Raw genomic sequence first — 21,012 nt, forward strand, 5'->3', positions numbered from 1 at the left:
TGGTACCCTTTGTCTTGTCTGAATAGTTGGAGAGATGGGAGTGGCGAATGGAGCTAGAATATCCTGGTTCCTCCTAGTCTTTCATCTTGGCTGGTCTCTCTAAATTTAAGTTTAATGTAAAGAAAAGTTTCCTAACAATTAGAACTACCTAAAAGTGAGTTGGACTGCCTCTTTAGTGGTGGATTGACCCTTGTTAGAGTATTTCACATGAAGGCTAGACTATTAACTTGTCCAGTATGTAGGGGGAGTTCTTTTGCAAGTATGTCTTGGCCGAGATGTCTGCTGTGATCCCTTCCAACTCTGAAATTCTATAATTATGTGACTCTATACTTACACAATTTATTTTCTTTTTAGCCCAAATACATTTCAGCCTTTCTATAGTTCCATGACCTCATCTATGTAGGCCTCCTCCACACTGTGCCAATTGTAGTCTGCCCACACCTCTTTATCCTCTCCTTCTGTAAATTCTCCACAGAGGATCTGGCCAGCGTGCTGTAGGACTGTGGGTACAGAACAGCACTTATGCTGACAATCTTTTGTCCATCTGACTGACTTACCTGCTTTTGTGTCACCAGATATCCTTGATGTCATCTTAAATATAGAATTTGTGAATTAGAAGGGACCACAGCAGCCATGTAGTCCAACCTATACACTAAAGAAACCCCTAATACAACATACCCAACAAATGGTTATCCAGTTCTGCTTAAAGATCTATAAGGAGGGGGAAAGCACCCCCTCCCAAGGCAGTCCATGCTACTTTGGGACAACTCTAATTGTTAGGAAGTTTTCCCTGAAATCAAACTTAAATCTGCTTTTTGCAACTTCTATTCCTTGCTGATTCTGCTCTCTGGAGCCAAATGGAATAAGTCTGGTATCTCTCCAACATGACAGCCCCTTCTTATATTTGAAGACAGCAGTTATGTTCCCCCAAGTCTTCTCTTTTACAGGCTGAACATATCTAGTTCCTTCAACTTATCCTAATATGTTATGGACTCAAATCCTCCACCATCCTGATGGACCTCCCTGGACATTCTACAGCTTTTCAAAGAAAGCCCTTCCTAAAATGTAGTGCCCAGAACTGGACACAATACTACATATAAGGTCCATTGAGGGCAAAGGGCAGTGGGACTATGACTTCCCAATTCCTGGAGCTGCGCCTCTCTTAATTTTTTTTTTGGGGGGGGCAGTTGGGGTTAAGTGACTTGCCCAAGTTCACACAGCTAGTAAGTGTCGAGTGTTTGGTCTGAGGCCGAATTTGAACTCGGATCCTCCTGACTTCAGGGCTGGTGCTCTATCCATTGCGCCACCTAGTTGCCCCATGCCTCTCTTAATTTAGTGCAAGATTGCATTAGCTTTTTTTTTTTAATATTCTCATAACACACTGCTGACTTATCAGTTTGTCATCCACCAAAACTCCAAGGTCTTTTTCAGAACAACTGCTCTCTGTACTTGTGAAGCTTTATACTCATCTTACACTTATGAAGCTTTTTGGATGAAGGTGCAAGACTTTTCACTTATCTCTGTTGAATTTCATCTTATTAGATTCAGCCAACTGGAGTCAGTATCTTGACAAGATCTTTTTGAATCCTGACTCAGTTATCTAGTGTGTTAGTTATCCATCCAGGCTTTTTTCATTTACAAATTTAATAATTATACCATCCCTATTTTTAACCCAAGTCATTGGTAGAAAATGTTAAAAACAACCCAAGGCCAAACACAAATACTCTCAGATTCTTCACTGGAGACTTCCTGTCTCATTGACATTGAACCATTAATAGCTACTTTTTGAATCCAGTCATCCAACAAGTTCGGAATCTATCTGATTATCTTATTGACTATAATTAGTATCTATCTTTCCCCACAAAAATAATATGAGATACTTTATCAAAAGTTTTGCTAAAATCTAGGCAAACTATATCTTCAGCAGTCTCTTTTTCTAGTAGTAATCCTGTCAAAAAAAGGAAATGAGGTTAGCAAGGCATGCCTGTTTTTGATAAGGTTATGCTGGCTCTTTGCATCACTGTTCCCCTTTCTAGATGTTCTCCAGTCATCTTTTTAATGATCCATTCTAGAACTTCCCACCCCCAAAAAAGAGGGAGAGGCAGAGAGGGAAGGAGGGAGGGAGGGAGGAAGGAAAGAAGGAAGGAAGGAAGGAAGGAAATATGCTTTAATCTATAATCTTAGTCCGTCAGCTTTCTATTTGGAGGTGAGTAGCATATTTCATCATGAGTCCTTTGGAATTGTGTTGATCAAAGTGACTAAATCTTTCAAAGTTGATTATCTTTACAGTATTGTTCTTGTATAAATTGTTCTCCTGTTTCTGATCATTTTATTTTCTTTCAGTTAATATAAGTCTTCCCAGGTTTTTCTGAAACCATCTCATGATTTCTTACAGCACATAGTGTTACATCATATTCATATGCCATAACTCATTCAGCCATTCCCCAATTGATGGGTATCCCCTCAATTTCTAATTCTTTGCCACCAGAAAATGAGCTGCTACAAATATTTTTGTCTATACAGATCCTTTTCCTCTGTCTTTGATCTCTTTAAGGTATAGAGACCTAGTAGTGGTGTCACTGGTTGAAAGGTAATACACAATTTAAGGGCTTTGGGGGCACAATTAAAATTGCTTTCCAGAATGACTGGACCAATTCACATTATCCACCAGTGTATTATTAATGAGCCTGTTTCTTACATCCCCTCCAGCATATGTCATTTTCCTTTTTTGTCAACTTAGCCAATCTGATGGGTGTGAGGTGGTACTCCAGAGTAGTTTTAATTTGTATTTCTCTGATTATCATTGATTTAGTGCATTTTTTCATATGGCTATTGAGAGCTCAGATTTCTTTTTCTGAAAATTATATGTTCATATCCTGTGACCATTTGTCAATTGCAGAATGGTTTTTTCTTAAAATTTTTAATTTACCTCTCTGTCCTCACAGCAGTTTTACAGGACCATCCCATCCTTTTCTATTCATCTTCTGTTCCATATCCTTACTTTAGAGGCAGTGAAGACCTGAGTTCAAATGTGGCCCCAGACATTTATTAGCTGGGTGAAAAATCAAATGAGATAATTGTTTGTAAAGAATTTAGCACAGTGCCTGGCATATAGTAGGTATTTAATAATTGCTTTTTGTCTTCCATCCTCAGTACATTTTTTTTGTGATTTTACACCACTTCTCAGATATAAAACATCATTGGTAATATGCTTCAGATTACTTTCGCCCACCATGTGTTTTTCTGTTGTCCTCTGAGGCGCCTATAATTTTCATTTTTTGGATTGTAGTGTTCTATTATTTATAATCCTATAGCATCGCCAGGAGAATGTTGTTTAAAAGCTGGGCTTTGTGACAGGGAGCAGTTTGGAATTATTGAAAGCCCAGCACCATTTTCCAAATGCAATCTTTTCCTATCTCCTTTTATTGAAAAAAAAAATTTTTTTTGACTAGGCAATGGGGTTAAGTGACTTGCCCAGGATCACACAGCTAGTAAGTGTTATGTGTCTGAGGTCACATTTGAACTGGGGTCTCCTCCTGAATCCAGGGCCAGTGCTCTCTATCCACTGCGCTACCTAGCTGCCCCTATTCAAAATTCTAAGTTCAATTCATTAACCACCTTTGGCTCCTGTTCAAGATATACATATTCAGATTCACTCAGTGAGTTGCTCATCCAAAACCATGTTATAATCAGGGCAATATGCCTTCTTAATTCATGGCCCAGCTAAGATCCCAGCTCTTCCATGAAGTCTTCCCCACTCTACCTCCCAACTGAAAGCATTCCTTTCATTCTCACCTTTTCCTAGATGACCTTTTTTGGATCTGGTCTTTGTCTTTGCCTTACACTACTTTGTATATTGCTTATTAGTGAACATGTTGTGTTTCCTCACTTCTAAGCTCCTTGTAACCTTAGTGTGCCTAGCAAAGTGCCTTATACATAGTAGGCAATTAATAAATGTTGTTAAATTAAAATGCCTGTAGAAAAACAGCATATTAATGGAGTTGGCCCCAGGTCTTCTGACTGCAAAGGCCAGCATTTTCTGGACTACACTCTGCTACTCCTCAATTAAATCTTTTCTGGCTGAAGTGAATTCTGGATGCCGTCAGTCTTCTCATTGTGACAACTGTTTTGCACTAGTTAAAACATCATGTAGGGCAGCTGAGTGGCAAAGTGGATAGAGCCCTGGGCCTGGAGGCAGGAAGACTCATCTTCCTGAGTTCAGATCTGGCCTCAGACATTTACTAGCTGTGTGACCTTGGGCAAGTCACTTCACCCTGTTTGCCTCAGTTTCCTCATCTGTAAAATGAGCTGGAGAAGGAAATGGCGAACTGCTCCAGTATGTCTGCCCCGACAGCCCCAAACGGGGCCATAGAGAGTCTGACATGACTGAGAGTGACTACACAGCAGCAACAACACACCAGCTAACAAGTGAAGACAGAATCAGATATTTTCACCTTGACCCGCTTCCCATTTTTTCAGAGGTGCGTTTAAAAAGTCAGACTCGAAATGCTGCGGTCACCCCCAGTGCCTTCTCATCTTTATCCTCAGTTTTAACTTGTTTTTCCTTGGGTCTTTATCCCAAGCAGTGACCAGACTGCTGACAGAGGGCTCTGAAATGACTCCCACTTTAGCAGTCAGTTATTCTGCAGCCTTCTGTTGACGTGGTCATTTCCACAGTTCTGTGCTTACGACAGCCAGCGCTTTCTAATACTCTTCTTGAAAGAAAATATTCTGACATAGACGTGAGGTTTCTGGGTGGCATGCAAACCTCTGGCCTTTTTCATTTCTTGATCCTCAAATATGTTTTTCCAACATGTATCTTGCCATCCTTTGGCTCAAAGTTGCTGAGTATCAAGGTGTAATTTGGTTTATTGTGGAGCATCTTACCGGGTTCTTCAGAGAATTTCTCTACTCCTTCATTCTTTGAAGGAGACAGGGCCAGATTTCTTCAGGGTAATTTTTAATTCAAAGTCATTGTAAGCATTGCAAGATGAGGTGGCTAAGGATCCCCTGAAACAATATTTCTTCTTCACCTGTGAGTGCAGAATGGAAGCCTCTGCAAACTCTTTTATTCATCTCTCCAGAAAGAATGTATGAGCTGTCCTTCAGCTGGCTGCATTTTCTTTATGTTTTCTGATTTCATTTACAATGAAAATGTCAAGATGGCTTTGGTTCAGTTCCCAAAGCGCTGTGTCAACTGGTTGGTCATTGGACAAAGCTTCCCCATTGAGCACCAACAGCTCAATTAATCTTTGTAGACAGTCTAAGTGTTCTTAGCATCCTCTGCTGCCTTTTCCAGCACTCTGCCATCATGGCTGTGGAAGCAGAAGGGGGGCTGCTTAAGATCAAGAGCTATTTGGCATTTTTAGCTGTTTCACTGGTTGCCATGGCCTCCAGATTCATCACCTAGCAGCCAACAATGAGCCTCTCCCCACTTAGTTAGGCTGGTCCTCAGACAGCCAACAGTCTGTCACCAAGACTGTATTTGAGGCCTTTCCAGCTTAGTAGAACCTGCCATAGCCTGAACTCTGCTGGATGAGCCTTCCAGAGCACTGGCTGTAGAGCCCAAGGAATCTAGGTTCAAATCCTCATTGGTAAAATGAGGGAGGTAGATGGGATGGTTGGTCTGTGAGGTCCCTTCCACAGTGAGGTACAATAGCAGAACTTCTGCAGAGCAGGGCTCTAAACATATTCCTATAAAAATCTCATTTTTTTTCTTATTGTTAATGGTAATAGCTGTTGCTTAAAATAGCATTTTAAGGTTTGTAAAGTGCTTTACATGTTAAATCATTTGATCCTCACAAAACCATGCATGGTAGATGTTATTATCATCCCTATTTTCCAGCTGAGGGAGGTTCTCTCCAGCTTTTCATATTCTAAAACCTTGATTCTGTCATTTAAGGTACTAGCTATTCCTTCCAACTTTGTCATCTGAAAATCTAATCATGTCTTCTAACTTTTTTAATCAACAATTTGAATGCAGTTATGGAAAAAAAACAAAGGATAGGTCCCTGTGGCATGCCTGATCAGTTATGATTGTTCAATCATCTATGAATCCAGCTATTATCATGCAGTCCACATCCATCTTGTCATTAAATATAGCCTGAGAATTCTTTGTTACAAGAGATGTGACTTTCCAGGAGGGACATGGAGAGGGATATGAGGAGAAATCTAGGCAATGCAAAACCAAAGATGCCATGGAAAATACACATACACACACACACACACACCCATTCCTGAAAGATTTTGCCAGATGAGTGAATATAAGTGTCTTCAAGGCAGGGGCCACCCTTTCTTTAAAACTCTTTCCCTAGCTCCTTACACAGGCCCTGGTCCATAGCAGGCTGATAATAGCTGTTTGTTGAATTGAATTGCTGGAATCAAGTCAAATCAACACAAAAGAAAGAAAATCACTGAGCATTTCATGTGTCTGTTACTCTGCAAACATGTGGCAGTCGCTAGAAGCTGAGGGCACGATCAGTTTTTTTCAGAAAGCTCATAGTTGTAGAGGAGAGACAAGCATTAAACACTGAGAGCAATAATCCTGGAGGACTTGAGAGCTGAGAGGAGTGCAGAGGGCATCTGGTCCAGCCCATTCTCTTTAAAAAGGAAGAAATGAAGGGTCCAGAGAGGGCCAGTGGCTGGCCAAAGTCAGAAAGTGAGAAAGCAGCACACCCTGAGTTTTGAACCCAGGTCTGCCATCTCTAAATCCTGAGAAAAATATGACAGTGCATAAAGAAGAGTTAAGTCATGTGCCCTGGACCAGGAACACTAAGAAAAGGGGATGGTGCTAACACAGAGGAGGAGGAGGAATCAATCTTAGTGAGCTTCTTTTAAGTGTTTTTACTTATTATGTGCCAGGCATTGTGGTGGGGATACAAAAAAAAGGCAAAAAGTGAAAATAGTCCCTGTCCTTTGGGACTTATATCTAATGTAATGGTGACCAAAGAAAGTAAGGAATTGAGAAAGAATGAGAACTGGATAGTTGTAGACCCCTTGCCATCCTGAGAGAGGTAAGAAATGAGGAAAAGAAAGTCTAGGTATTCCGATGGGGCAGGGCCAGAAAGGGAAAGGGGCTGAGAGGGAAAGTCAAGGAGAGAAAGAAAAAAACAAGCAAACAAAAATCCAGAAGAATGTTGGGGAAAGAGATTGTGATTAGAAGGAAAAATCACTGACTTTGGCATCTGCAGGGGAGTGGCAAGAGCTTGGGACTAGAAGTCAAAGGATCTGGGTTCAGATTCTGGCTCTTTAGCTTCTTATGCGAGTGGCCTTGGGAAAATCACTTAATTTGAGCCTCAGGTTTCTCCCCGGTACAATGAGGCTGCCTTGGTCATTGCTTAAATTCGGTCACGTATTGAGTGCAATAAGCAGCTAGTTGGGGGCTTCAGTTTGTCGTTAAAGCCTGGGACCCAGAGCTCCAGGAAAGCCCTGTTGGTGCCTTGTCCATTTTTATGTTCGATGGAGTCCTTAGCACAGACCTTGTTTATGACCAACTCCAAGTTAAGTGTCTGTTGATTGAGTGAATTTAGGTTGAGACCATGGCATTCAGGTGGTGAAAATGGAGATGGCTCCTGGCCTTTATACCCAGAGCCAGGCTATGTGTGGTTGGAACAGAGCTTGGGAAAACTGCAGGGGGAGGAAAGGCAAGAGTGGAGCAGGGCTTAGAGCCCCTTCTGTGGCCCCAGCTCAGGGACTCAAAATCCTGGACAGCTCTCAACCCCTGGGGTCGTGCTCCCTCTCCAGCCCTTTCCCCTTTCGGCTCGCTAAGAGCTTCACAACTAGTGTTCTAGCCTTCTCACAGCAGAAACCTGAGACGGAGGCTGGGGAAACTGTTGTCAGGGGCAGCTACGGGGAGAGCCTCTCCTGGAACGCCGGAGTCCTGCTCCAGTCCTTCTGTGGACGTGGGGACTGGCCGGGAGGTAGGAGTGTGCACTCCTCAGGAGACGTGTCAGCCCTCGTTCGGGCCTCGGGAGCTTCTTCCAGATAATGCTAGTTCACGTGGCCACGGTGCTGCACGATTCGCCAAAAAAGGCACTTTTCTCACAGCCACCCCAGAAAGTAGGTAATTAAAAGGATAAGGATTCCCATCTTACAAAGGAAGGAGCCTTTTTAGGCTCACAGAGACCAAGAGACTTGTCCAAGGTGACACAGCTAATACGTGTCACGGCCCAGTCCGGAGATGCTTCCTCTGCAGGCATTTATTTAGGTTTCTATGCGGGCGTCTTCGGCTCTCTTCTTTGCGGTTGCACGACTTTCTCCGTTTCCTCCCCCATCCCTCTCCTCCGGCGTTCTCCTCCCTCGTTAGACTCCTCCTAGTCTCCAGAAAGAGCCCCGGGGCTCCAGCTGCCTCTTTGAGCCTGGGGGTCTACCTCTCTGAAATGAGGGCCGAGGGAGACTCTATACACCTCCGGAGTCCAGGGTTCGCCTCTTTCTCTTCCTCCCTCCCTCTCCACCACCCAACAGACAGGCCCTTCCCTCCCCTCCCCTCCGAGGCTTCCCCTGCACCCTCCCTGCTCCTCCTTTCCTCCCTCCTCTCTCCTGTACCCCCTCCCTCTCTTCCCCTGTTCTCTCTCCCTTCCTCTCCCTTCCCCACCCTCCCCTCTCCCTTCCCCACCCTCCCCTCTCCTGTTCCTACTCCCTTCTCTCCCCTCCCCTGTTCCCTCCTCCCCTCGTTCCTTTCCCTAGCTCCTGCTCCTCCTCCGCATTCTTGCCACCCACTTACTTAGCTCCTCCTCCCCTCTCCCTTCTCTTCTCTCCAACCTTCTGTTTTTCCTTTTCCTCCCCTCGCCTGTGGCTCCTCCCCGCCCGCCCCCGCCGCAGCCTAGCTCTTCTCCGCTGTCCCTCCTCCCCACCTCCCCCGCAGCCTCGCGCTCCTCCGAGTCCCTCCCTCTCCGGTGCCCCCCGCAGCCCCGCCCCCTCCCCTCCCCCCCGGCTCCTCCCCCTGGCGGAGGCGGCCGCGGGAGCCGGGCCCGGACGCACCGCATTGTCTCCGCGGCGGCTGCAGCCCTGGTGCGCCCGCCGCTGGCCGCCTCTCCCCTCTCGGCACTCAGCCCGGACCCGCGTCCCTGGCGTCCGCTGGCCCGGACCTGCCCCCGCTCCTGCCGCCGGGTCCGCAGGGTCGGATGTGCCGCGGCGGCCCCGGGCCCCGGCTCGGAGGCTCCCGGCGGCCGCGTGAGGCGGCGCCCGGCCCCGGGGCTGCGTAGGCCCCGCCCGGCCCGGCCTCGCGCGGCCGGGCCCCCGGACAGGTCAGTGCCCGGGGCGGGAGCGCGGGCCGGGCGGGCGGGGCGGCCCCCGGGGAGGTTCGGCGGGGCCGGCTCCGCGCTCCCCCACCCTCTCCCCCAGCCCAGCGACCCGGGCATACGCGGGCACCGCCCTCGCCCGCCCCGGCCTACTCCCCGCCGGCCCGGTCCGGCCTCCCCCGGGCTCGGATCCCCGCCCGGCCCGAGAGCGTCTGCGGCCTGGGCAAGGGGTCCCAAAGTCCCTCCGCCCTCAGTTTCCTCCTCTGGTAGACCGGGGTGGGAGCCGAGGGTCTCGGGCCGGCTCTGTTTTCCTGGGTCGAGGCGTCTCTGAACCTCCCCGGGATGGGGCCGCCGGGCGGGGGCGGGGATGGCCGTGAACTTGGGGGCCTCTGCCTGTGCAGTGCCCCATCTTTAGGGCGTCCTGCCTCCCTCCCCCCAGCCAGAGGAAACCTGGCCACTTTTGGGAACCAAACCGAACTCTGGGGGTTGTGAGGCTGCTGGCGGCTGGACGCTGTGTCTCTGCTGCGGCTGCCGCGCTCCGGCATCTTTTGTCTGCTTTTAATTTTTAAGAAGGGTGCTCAGCGCCTCCCAGATGGTAAACTGAAATCCGAGGAAGGGAAATAACTGGCCCAAGGTCTCCTCAAAAGCCTATGAGGAGAGAGAGCTGCGCTTGCGACTGGACCTCGACGGTCCCAGTTTCTTCAGCTCACAGCATTTTGTTTCAAGGGACCCCCCTCGGCCCCTGCCGAGGTTTCTGACGGTCACTTTCAGTTTTCGTAGCCCAACTCTCCTCACCCAGCCCACGTATGGCTGCTAAGATGTTCACTTTCACCCACGATCAGAAGGACTGCCTGGATTTTTGCCCTTCCACATACCTTTCCTCTCAGTACCTCCAGGTTCTTTTCCCTGTCCACCCTGCCTTCATCCTCGGCTTGTTTTTTTGGGGGGAGGGGGGTCGTCTCCTGGACCAGGCCACACTGCCTTTGCCTTGTCCAGACATTTGGTGGATAATCTAAAATCTAATTAGAATTACTGTGGGATTTTCTTCTCCTCCTGGGTCAGCTCAAATACGGGGACTGCCAGGCTTTCTGATTAAAAATAAAAATGGCAGACTAATAAGGCAGGAAAATCCCTTTTTCCAGGACCCATGTCTTCTGCCGTTAACCTTCTCTTCTAGTGCTCCAGTAGACAAATATTTGACCGTGTTTAAGTCACAAGTGAGGTTCACCACAGCCCTGATTTCACTCCAGGCTCTGGAGAAGGAACTTCTCTTACTTTCTTAGTTAAGAAGTAAAAAGACCTGCCTCTACTCCTACTAAGATACTTACTTAGTCATGTTATTCAGATTGCTCAGTGTTACTCAGAATTGTTAGCCCTTGGGAATGAGCTGATAAATATTTCTATTTTTTACTGCCGAGTCATTCTTAATCTAAATTCCAGCCTCAAAAGACATGAGACAAGAACTTTTAAGTTAGTTTTTTCAGTGGTGAAGATAATTGTTAAGGACCCACTAACTGCAAAAGGGAATAAATTACAGTCCCTGACCTCTAGGAGTTTGCCCCTTATTGTTGCTGCAGTAAGACCTACTGGCTGCTTGGGGGGGGTGGGGAGGGGCACCTATCCCAAGCACCTTCTTGTCATGCTAACTCTGATGGCAGTACCTGCCATAGAACTGTTGCCTGTTATTCCTTGGACACAGCCCACAACGTTATTCTCTAAATCTTGATCTTGAGAAGGTAGGTGGCCTTCCTGGTAAGTAGATCCAGATCTGGAGTCACTTCTTTCCCTTGGGATGCTCCTCTCTCTCTTCTTCATCACTGTTCATTTCTGTGAGAGGCTTCAGAATGGAATCCCCAGTTCTCTCCTCCTCTTCCTGGACTCTTGGCTCACTGACCTTTCTTTCCCTTTCCGGTCCTGGTTTCCCTTCATACTTTTGTTCAGGACATGCTATTTACTCCTCCCACTTCTCCTTACTGCTAACTAGAAAAGAGGCTCCATCCCTCTCTTTCATCTGCCCCTACAGATTCCCTTAGCTTCAGGTTACCTCAGACATTTGTTCCTTTATATTTCAGTGGGCAATTTTTCACCCCACAGCTGAGTCTTCCAAGCTATCATTTCCTACAGTAGCTTTTTTTTAGAAAAATTATAAGTATAATTTATTGAATTTAACACAAGCCTCATAATTGATTGAAAACTACTCATTAAAGGCATATTTTGTTTCCTAAAGCACTTGAATTTTTTCATAACTTCTCATTAATACATTAACGTTTCGAGTGAAGTTGAGTTTACTCACATTTTCCCTTTCTAATTATTCAGCCCTTCCAATCCTCTCTTCTCCCTTTTCCCACCCCCTCCCCCGTGTCTCTGTCTGTTTCTGACTCTGGCTCAGCCCCAGAATCTACTCTTTCTCAAGCCACATCCTTTTTCCTGCTTTAATCATTTCATGTCTCAGCTGCTTTGAATCCCATGATTCTGATATTTTCAGGAGAGTGAAGAAATTAAGAGACTAGATCCTGTGAAGAATTGTAGTTCTCACTGTCACTAGGTAGACATACGTGACTATGTTTCTGAGAATGGCGCTGGGGTTCTCTTTTGTCTGAATGTGCCTTTCTTCCTTAGGAGTATACATCAGACCTTTTTTCTAAAGCCTGTGAAAGTCACAATCACCAGGGTCACCACCCAGACTAGCCACACCCACCTATCTTCTATGTGCCCTCTACTTCTCCTAGTAGTAGGCATTCCCAGTCACCAGGCCCCCAAAATCTAGGAATCTTGAAGGTATTTATCATTCTGGCTGTACTGCTACACGGCTCAGTGATCATGACTATAGGGGTTTTCATCTCTTCCTCGGTGAGTCTAAATGTAGGCAAGTTAATATTTTTTTTAAATGTTCAGTGTTCAGGCCATTGCAGAATGCCTGTGCTGACTGGGCCTTTCCCCTCAAAAAGCCTCTCTTAGAACTTAACACACAAATACCTGTGCTGGCATTGGCAGTGTTGGAAAACAGGAATAGAGAACTTTTCAAAATGGTGTCTTGTACCTACTTTCCATCTGTTTTGTGCCTGTGTTCTCAACCGGAAAACAGGATAGTTCCCTGCCATTAGGAGAACTTTGATTACAGGGACATTACAGGCTTCCCAGTGGTGGTCAGAAAATGCCATGTGACTGGCCTGCAGTAGTTTTTACTCTAGTGCCTGCCTATTCACTTCCCCACCAACCTAGCGCCCAGTAGCAGAAAGGCTATGGAAGTACTAACTGCTGTCCCCTCATCCCCTCAACTTTGAGATGTGCAGGTGCTCTCTGAAACTTTTATGCTTGTACCAGTGGATAATAATCCCCTTTTAGCGATTTATTTACAAAAGCTCAAGATTAAGCACCTTAGAAAAAGAAGTCCTACAGGAGATTTGATTTTAATTAAATTGCTTCCCCGACTTCTAATTGAAGTTTAAACTTATCGGACCAGTTGTGAAGATTTAATCATTTTTATTTCTATAAAAAGTTGTATTCTTGTTTGATAGAGCTTTGTTACATATACATCACAGCTCAGATAGGTACCCTTTAAGGCAGTTCACATCACCTGTTTTAAAGTAGTGCTCTGTTTTGGTCTTTCTTCAAATTGAATTCTCAATTACATCAGAAAACTACTGCTTTTGAATACTCTGTTTGCTAGCACCAATTGAGGCAGGTATTTGTGGAGTCTTTGTGGAATCTAACTGCTACTAATTCAGCAGGTTAATTATTGCTATTTGGGGAATTTTTTCACTGTAATTCATTAGTAAGATACAACTATCAATGGGCCCCAAAACTAGAAAACATTTTAGGGTTTTGGTTTTTGCTTAGCTATAACAATAAACTTAGGTATTTAGGATTTTCTTCAACAGCAGCCTTGTACAGTAAAGTTGATTATCTAACATGGTTGGAAATTATTCTAGTTAATAAACAGTTATACTAAACACAGTCACCAGAGAAATAGGATACAATAAAACAGTCTATGTATATAGTCAAGCATATTTGTTCAGTTTTAAATTTAGATAATTCTTTTGGCTAGGTCAACATGAAGAATCTAATACTGGGTTATGCAGCAAACCATATTCTTTCTCTTTCAGTTTATTCGTAGACTAGTAAAGGAAGATGAACTTTCTTTTTCAGTTCACAAATGATTTGTAAATTTAGACTGAATCACTTGAAAATAAAAAAAAAACATAGCAGTTGCTATTATTAAAAGCTAAATCAGCACTTTCATTTTCTCAGGTGAATCCAGGTAGGTAGGAGATGTGGAGTAGTTTACTGGTTGTGCTGCTCGTTAAAAACAGATAATTGTTGAATGTTGGGGCTATAGTCAGCTCTTGTCTAGCAGTTAAGGACTCTGGTATATTGGAAATATTGGCAAGAAAGTAAGCTGTAGATTTCATGGCCTCTTGAGAACTATTTTCAGACCATTTTTCTTAAAAAAAAAAGCTTTAATAGATTTTATAGTCTTACTATAGAATTCAAAGTTTCAATCACCCTTTCTTAAATTTTGGCATATTTTAAGTTTAAACACTATTAATATGTATTTCTTACAAGCTATTTAAAAGCATTTACATTTTTAAAGATTAATTTTGGGGAAAACATTTTCTAGTCCACTTTGGGGGCACATCTACCAGGAAACCTCTTTTCTGTCATCATAATTAGTGTTCCACCAATAGCCTAGAGGGAAGGCAGTATGGGCTGAGAGCATAGTGAGAAAACAATTATGGGAAAGAAGAGGGAGGAGAGGGAAGTGTTTCTAGGGAACAGAGGTTATCATTGAGTCTTTATTTGCAAGGCCAGTGTTTTCCTGAGACAGGACTCTAGAGAGCACCCTATGAATCCTAAGCTAATAGCATCCACTCTGTCCTGGGTTAAGTCAGAGTCATCTTGCCCAGGATTCTTGTTTCAAAAAATGTGTTGTAGGTGAGGATGACATCATCTTCAGATATTGTATGTGCATCCTGAACACCCCAGCGTTCTTGAGATGATGCTATCACCAGCAGATTTATGGAAACCCTTTGAAGCTCTTCTTTCAGGCTGTACACCTTGGAAAGGCAGTGAGTTGTCAGAGTTGGTCTGTTGTACAAAGTAACCCATTTGAAGCAAGCTACCCTGTTTCAAGCTAGTTGGACTTGAAGAAGGCTCGCTAGTTTGGAATTTCAAGATTGAATGAACAGTGCCATGGTTGCCCTCTGTCCCCTTTATTTTATTCATAAAAGTCTTATTTGTTCTCAGCCTTTGTCTTCTCAGAGTGAAAAGTCCCCTCCCACCTATGGGGGGAGGGGGGAAAGAGAAATGTCGATGTCCAATCTGAAAATAAGGCCCATGTGTCTCTAGTGCTCTGGTACCAAAGGTTAAGGTAAATCTGGGTAGTGAGAAGTTGGTGGCCGCATTGGTGCCCTTTTGTCAGTTGGTTTAAAAGTGTTAGGCAGTCAGTAAATGTTTGCTGAGTGAATGATCTGAGTTGAACCTTTCTTTGGTTTATCCTTATGGCAGGAGCAATTGCATTATAATCTGCCAGACAGAATTGAAAGCTCTCTGCAACCTGAGTCCTGAAAGGAAAAGACTAGGAGTAAAATCAGAATAGGAAGGCTTGGATAGTGGATGGTGCATAGTGCAATGAAAAAAGTGCTAGATTTGAAGGCAGAGGACTTAGGTTCAAATCCCTTAACATCTCAGGCCTTGTTGTTCTCATCTGTAAAGTGAGTGACACCCTGCAGCTCTGTGATCCCAAGCAGAGGCCTGTTTACTCAGTCATAGTGATGCTGGCTCCCTGGTACATGGCCCCATTTTCTCCATTGGGCATCCTCTGGAAGACCAATCTGCCTTTGTACGGGGCCTCAGCCCAGCGCGCTCAAGAAAGAGCATTTATTAAGGGCTTGCTTCTATGCCAGGCACTGTAGTGGAAAGATCATCGGATCTGAAGGCATTAGATCTGAATCCAAATGGCAAGTCACCTAACCTCGGAACCTCACTTTCCTCAGCTGTAAAAATAAAGATAAGAATAAGTATGGAGCATTGTTGGGATAGTGCTTTGTAAAGGATTATAAAAATGAGGGCCTTGTCCAGGCCTCCAGAGCACTCTTGGCCACATCTTAAGAGAAGAGCTAGAAGCCCTCCCCTGTAAACATCAGTGGGTATCATGGGATCTGTCTCAGTTGGAAAGTCATGATATTGTGTGAACAACTTGCCTGGTCTTTTGCAGCTAGGATGATGCTTTGCTTTGCATTTCCCTGTCACTCCAATAACAGCATCTGCTATTGTTGCTACCAGTTTGATGTGGGGGACTCCAGTTAGGGGCAAAAGCCCCAATTTTAGAGCTGAGGCTGTGGGCGGGAAGCAATCTGCAGCTGTTTGGAAGCCTTCCATTGCTCTCCTTATTCTGGCCAGCACATGGAGGGGTCTGTTCACCCCATTGATTTCTTCTATCTCTGGTACATACAAAAGCCTGAAAACCTTCCCTGCTTCCAGTTTGGCTGGTCCACCTTTTGGTGGGAAGAAGCCAATGGGCAGCTCCTCATTCCCTTTCCCTGTGCCCTGAGGGGGCAGCATGAAAGGCAGCTGTATGGTAATTGGGAGAGTGGGGTAACTTTCCTGCCTGGGAAGGCAGCATTCTGGCTGCTCAGCTCTCCCTAGTCTACAGCACTTGGGCCTCCAGAATAAAGAGCAGCATCGATTGCTTGGTCAACCAGCTCCCTTTATCTCGGAAGCACCTCCAGGGCTTTTAAGATTTACTGGATACAAAGCATCAGCCCTCATTCTGATTAAGGGATATGTCACTTTGGTTTCAAAATAACCAAATAGTTTTGGAAAAAGTTATTTAGGGCTTTAAAGATGCTAAGCATTTCTGCCCCTTCAGTTGACAGCTCGCTGTGAATTCTAGGAGTGACTTGGTAATGGCGGCAACTTTTAGGTACTCAGTGCAGACAGGATGACTCAGCGTGGCTATCAGCAGTCACAAGCATAATTGTAGATGATAGTTCACATTCGTATAGGACTTAAACTCTTATGTGGGTTGTGCCGTCCCCTTCGTCGCACTAATAACTGTCTTAGTAGAATGTTAAAAAGTATCTTTGAATGGTGGAGCGTATTCTTTCCAAGTGCAGGGACTTCAGTCCCTGCATCCTATCAGAAGAGCTGAGATCAGCACTTGGAGACTCTACTTGTGAAGATCTTGTTATTCATATTCAAATCCCAGAAGAAATAACACTCAGCCAAGGTTCCTTAAATCGGGTTGGGAGGGTGGGGGTGGAGGTGGAGCAAGTAGGCTGGTGTGGCACTCCATCATTCACCATGCAAAAGCTCTCTTTTGAAGCACTGGACCCAGTTCTCTGAGTAGAGCCTCAGACTACCCTCACCCAGTCTGCCTGTAGATGGTAAGCTTGGGCCTTTTATCTTATAAGATTTAATCACTTTGCCTAAAAAAGCCTGATTTCTAAAATTGAGACCCCAGGGTCCTTGTCCAGCCTATTTTTTTTCCTGATCCCTTCCCCAATCACCATGGCTATAGGTGAAGACACTGTTCCCTGCATCTGTAGCAGACCTTGGCCCTACCCCTACAGGTATCTCACTTAGACTCCATCTTCCCTGATAATTGGACAACCTCAAACTGCTACAATTTCTAGTGGACACTGATGTTATTAAGCCTTTCTGAGCTGTGGTAGGTAGTGTCAGCGCTGGAGCTAGAGCCCAGGTTTGAGCCAGAAGAAGAAAAGTGTTAGGATCAGTGTGATTCATTTGAAGGGTTCTCCCATGGAAGAAAGAGTGGAATTGCTCAGCTCTGCCCCGGAGGCCAGAAATAGGAGCAACTGAACTACATTCAGCAAACAATTAAGTAGCAGCCCTATTGCCCCTGCCTCCAAGATCGTTATAACATTGAAGTACAGAGTGCTTCAGTGAGGCTACACAGACTGGGAGCAGATCAGGAAAGGTGTCTTAGAGGAGGTAGCACTGGAGCTCAGCTTTGAAGGTAGGGGATTACAATAGATAGGGTGAGAGCATTCAAGGGTGGGAAGGCCCGTATGGGGAAGTGCAGTAGGTCAGATTGGCTGAAAGTGCATGAGGAAAGATAGAGGCTGATGCCAGATTGAGAAGAACTTTCAATACAAAACGGCAGTTTTTATTTTATCTTGGACATAATAGGGAGCCGTAGAAGTATTTCAAGCAGGGGAGGGGAGTGAGATTATTGAACTTTTCCTTTAGGTATCGTCCAAATGAATTCGACAGTTGTATGGTAGACTAGAGAGAGGGTTCCTAATCCCCCCACACCAGTCATGTGTCATAGGCCAGAGGAAAGGTTCTAAAGGGGACTGTGGAGAGAGGGGAATGTGGGCAGGCCTGCACACAGGTAGAATCTGAAAGATGTTGCAAGTGACAGAATATGGCAAGAGAGGGAGTAAGAAAGAAGAGCTGAGATAATTTCAAGGTTATGCAGCTGAGTGACTAGAAGGATGGTAGTATCCTCAGGGACATTTGGAAGAGAGACAAGTTTAGATAGTGAGTTAGAAAGTGAATGAGTTCCACTGGGGCTCCGTGGAATTGGAGGTGTCCAGAAGGCGTATGGTGTTGGAGGAGAGGAGCTTAAGAGACACGAGATCTGAGACTGCAGAGATGATTGTAAAGCCTTCATGAGAACTGACGATATCATCAAGAGAGTGTAAATCAGAGACTCTTCCCTTTTGTGTCCTGAACCCTCTTGGCAGTGTAGTGAAGCCTGTGGACCTTTGCTCAGAATAATGTTTTAGCTTTTTAAGAAATTCCTAGTGGAAGGAAATGATCAGTTGCAAAGATTAGTGAAAATTATGGCATCATTTTTTTTTCCCATCCAAGTTCACAAATCCTTGAAATATCTCTTTGGGCCCCGGATTAGGAATGTCTGGTATAGAAAGAAGAGAATATGGCCCATGACATCATCTTAGAATGGTGGATCTTGGGAGAGACTTTAGAGAGTCTCTTTTTATAGATTTTTAGAGAGTCTTCATTTTATAGATGAGGAAGGTCAGGCTCAGAGAGAATATAACTGTTTAGCTTTTAGTGTTAGAACCAGAACTGTAATCTCAGTCCCTTTTTATGGATGCCTGGGCATTACTCCCCCAGACCTTTTCCCATTTCGCCCCATGGAGGTAGAAGGGACAACCAACCCTCTCTGTTCCTGTTGAGCGCCAGCCATCCCTCTCTGTTGTTTCAGTACCCCTCACTTTGCAGGTGTCCTACTTAAACTTAGGCTATATGACACAGTTACTTGTGAATTTCCCTGTCACTTTTCCTGTCCACATGTGAATGAGCTAACTTAGTTGAAATGCAGTGAACATGACTTCAGTGCCAAGAGCTGTGAGGGGCTCTGTGTCCTATATAGGGGACCTTGTTTTATCATTTGAGCAGTCAGCTCTGGGCAAATGATCCCTATTATGCCTCCTTATAGTGTCTTTTGTTGCTAGCACTATCTGCCTTGCCCTACTTCTAGCCTAACAAGGGCTTCAAGAACCTTTTAAGTCAGAAGATTGAACTGTTCCCATGACCTACAAAAGTGAGAACCAGAAATAGATCAAGTATAGGGAGGGCGTTCTCCTTGAGCTGGTATTTTGCATCTCTCTGAGTGGTGCTTTCTATTCTCTGAGGGGGAGCAGAATGGGAAATCTGGACCCCTTCCCAGCTTCTCTGGAATAAGACCTTTCACAGTAGCTTATTTTACTGGAAGTATGGTATGGTGCAATCAGAAGCACCCACAAGCAAATGTTAGCCCTGAAACACATTGCAAGGTGGCTTAAGGAGGCATTATCAGATGTGTCCCAGCTGTCAGTTGTCATCTCTCAGCACACTTAATCACTTCTAATTCTATAGTAATAACCCACAGTTTAAAGTTTGCCACCCACAGTAACCCCACAAGGTAGGTAGTAGCAATATTACCATCCCCAAAGCTTGGAGAGATTAAATATCTTGCTGTGAAATGATTACAGGGGCAAGAGGCAGACCCTGGTTTCTTGCCTCTAAGTTCAACACTCTGCGCTACGCAGCACTGTCTCGTGCTGACCATCGATGTCTCCTGCAGCCTGGGTTCTGAGGTGGCACTTTCTTTGGTGGGACTTCATCTTGTGATCAGCTTGGAGGCAGTGACACCTACTGGCTTCTAACAGACGGAATGGCTTTGTAAACATGTGCAGTGAGGAGGTATCTGGCTTTAGGGGGCTCACGTCTAACTTCCAGCTCCACACTGCATTAGCTTCTGTTGGAAACACCACGCTGCAGGGGGAGGAACCGAGCCCAAGATTTCTTAAGCAGCAAGCATCTATCTGACAGTATTCCTGCAGTAGACAGATGCCTGAAGATGTCGTGCTATTGTAGGCAGGCACCAAACCTAACAGCCCCTAAATCATTCTGGCTTTGGAAAGTGCTTTGCAAACATCAGCCAGTGCCAGGTGTCACGTTCAGGCACTTACAGGCCCTGATGAAAGCCAAGCATACTACGTTGGTAACGATGGACCTGAAGTGCCTGTTCTGTTATGCCCTAGCAAGAGCTATTCTTTATTCTTTTTTTTTTTTTCAATTTGGAGAAATTAAAACTTGGAAAAAGAGTTGTCAGGAAGAGTCAAATCTTACGTTGGCAGAATGAAGATGGAATTTGGAGCAGGGCATGTATTACATAATCTCCCTAAAGACACCCTGATTTGGTGTTAGGACACTGGCTCCTCCTGCTGTGGGATAGATCCCTGACCACTCCCCACCCCCCACCACAAAAAAATACAATGCACTTGAGCTTGAAGTTTATGTTTATTTCCTTTCCCATCATATTTCCTATGCCTTCTTCAGGGTTCTGGGGTCTTAGGGGACTGCTGAGGCAATGCCTGCACAACTCCATTGCTTATTAAGACAACTACAGGAGGCAGCTAGGTGGTACAGTGGATAAAGCTCCAGCCTTGGAGTCAGGAGGACCTGAGTTCAAATCCAGCCTCAGACACTTGACACTTACTAGCTGTGTGACCCTGGGCAAGTCACTTAACCCTGATTGCCTCACAAAAAAAGAGGCAAAAAAAAAAAAGAAAGCTACAGGAGGCACTGACTCTGAAGACAGATCAGAGGCACATAGGGACCTTAGGGGTCATTCTAATACAGTCTTTTCATTTTGTGTTTGAGGATACCACCCAGAGTGGATAAGTGACTTGCCTATGGTTACACAGTATTATATGGTAGAGCAAGAATTTGAACCCAGACCCTCTGGCTCCACATCTGGTGCTCTATTTCCAGCTCTTGATACAGACTGAGGGCCAGTAGAGTAGGTCTAAGTTTCAGTGTCTCTCTCCTACCAACATAGAGCAGCAGGTTGTCCTTGGAGCAGATTGGGAGGCCTGGGAAAGATATTAATGTAATCTCATTATGCTGAGCTTGTCACAGGGCAAAGTTGTATTTGATTATTCCAGAAATAGTCCAACTACCTTTGTTATTAGAACAGGGAATAAATTGACCTCCAGGGTGACCACATAGAAAAGCAGCTCCAGACCCTGACAGGACCACAAAATATTCCCCTGGCCACGTCATGGCAGTGTTGTGGTATATTGCTCAGTAGCAGTATTTTAGAACCAGGTTCAAATCCATCCTTTAGCCCTTACTAGCTCCATAACCATTTCTAGCCACTGAACTCTCAGCCTAAGTGTTCCTCATCTGTAGAATGGAGATATTAATATTTGCCTTCTTCATGAGATTGTGAGGGTCAAAAGAGAATGTATGTAAGGCACTTTTTCATAGTCCCTTGTGGTTTTTAGTGTTT

General features: G+C 45.1%; 1 protein-coding gene across 8 annotated transcripts in view; it reads left to right on the plus strand.

The window, feature by feature from the left end:
• The window catches only part of PHC2 (polyhomeotic homolog 2), a 161,515-nt gene that overhangs the window by 129,660 nt on the left and 10,843 nt on the right, over positions 1–21,012 (plus strand). Inside the window, exon 1 of one of the 8 annotated variants that reach the window (XM_020983400.2) lies at positions 8,940–9,245. The exons of the other annotated variants lie outside the window; for them this stretch is intronic. The gene's annotated coding sequence lies outside the window, so the exon portion shown is untranslated. Of the gene's footprint in view, positions 1–8,939; positions 9,246–21,012 lie in introns of those variants that run through there. 8 annotated transcript variants of the gene reach the window in all.

This window comes from Phascolarctos cinereus, unplaced genomic scaffold (assembly GCF_003287225.1).
Source record: "Phascolarctos cinereus isolate Bilbo 61053 unplaced genomic scaffold, phaCin_HiC Scaffold_726;HRSCAF=1367, whole genome shotgun sequence".
Lineage (NCBI taxonomy): Eukaryota > Metazoa > Chordata > Mammalia > Diprotodontia > Phascolarctidae > Phascolarctos > Phascolarctos cinereus.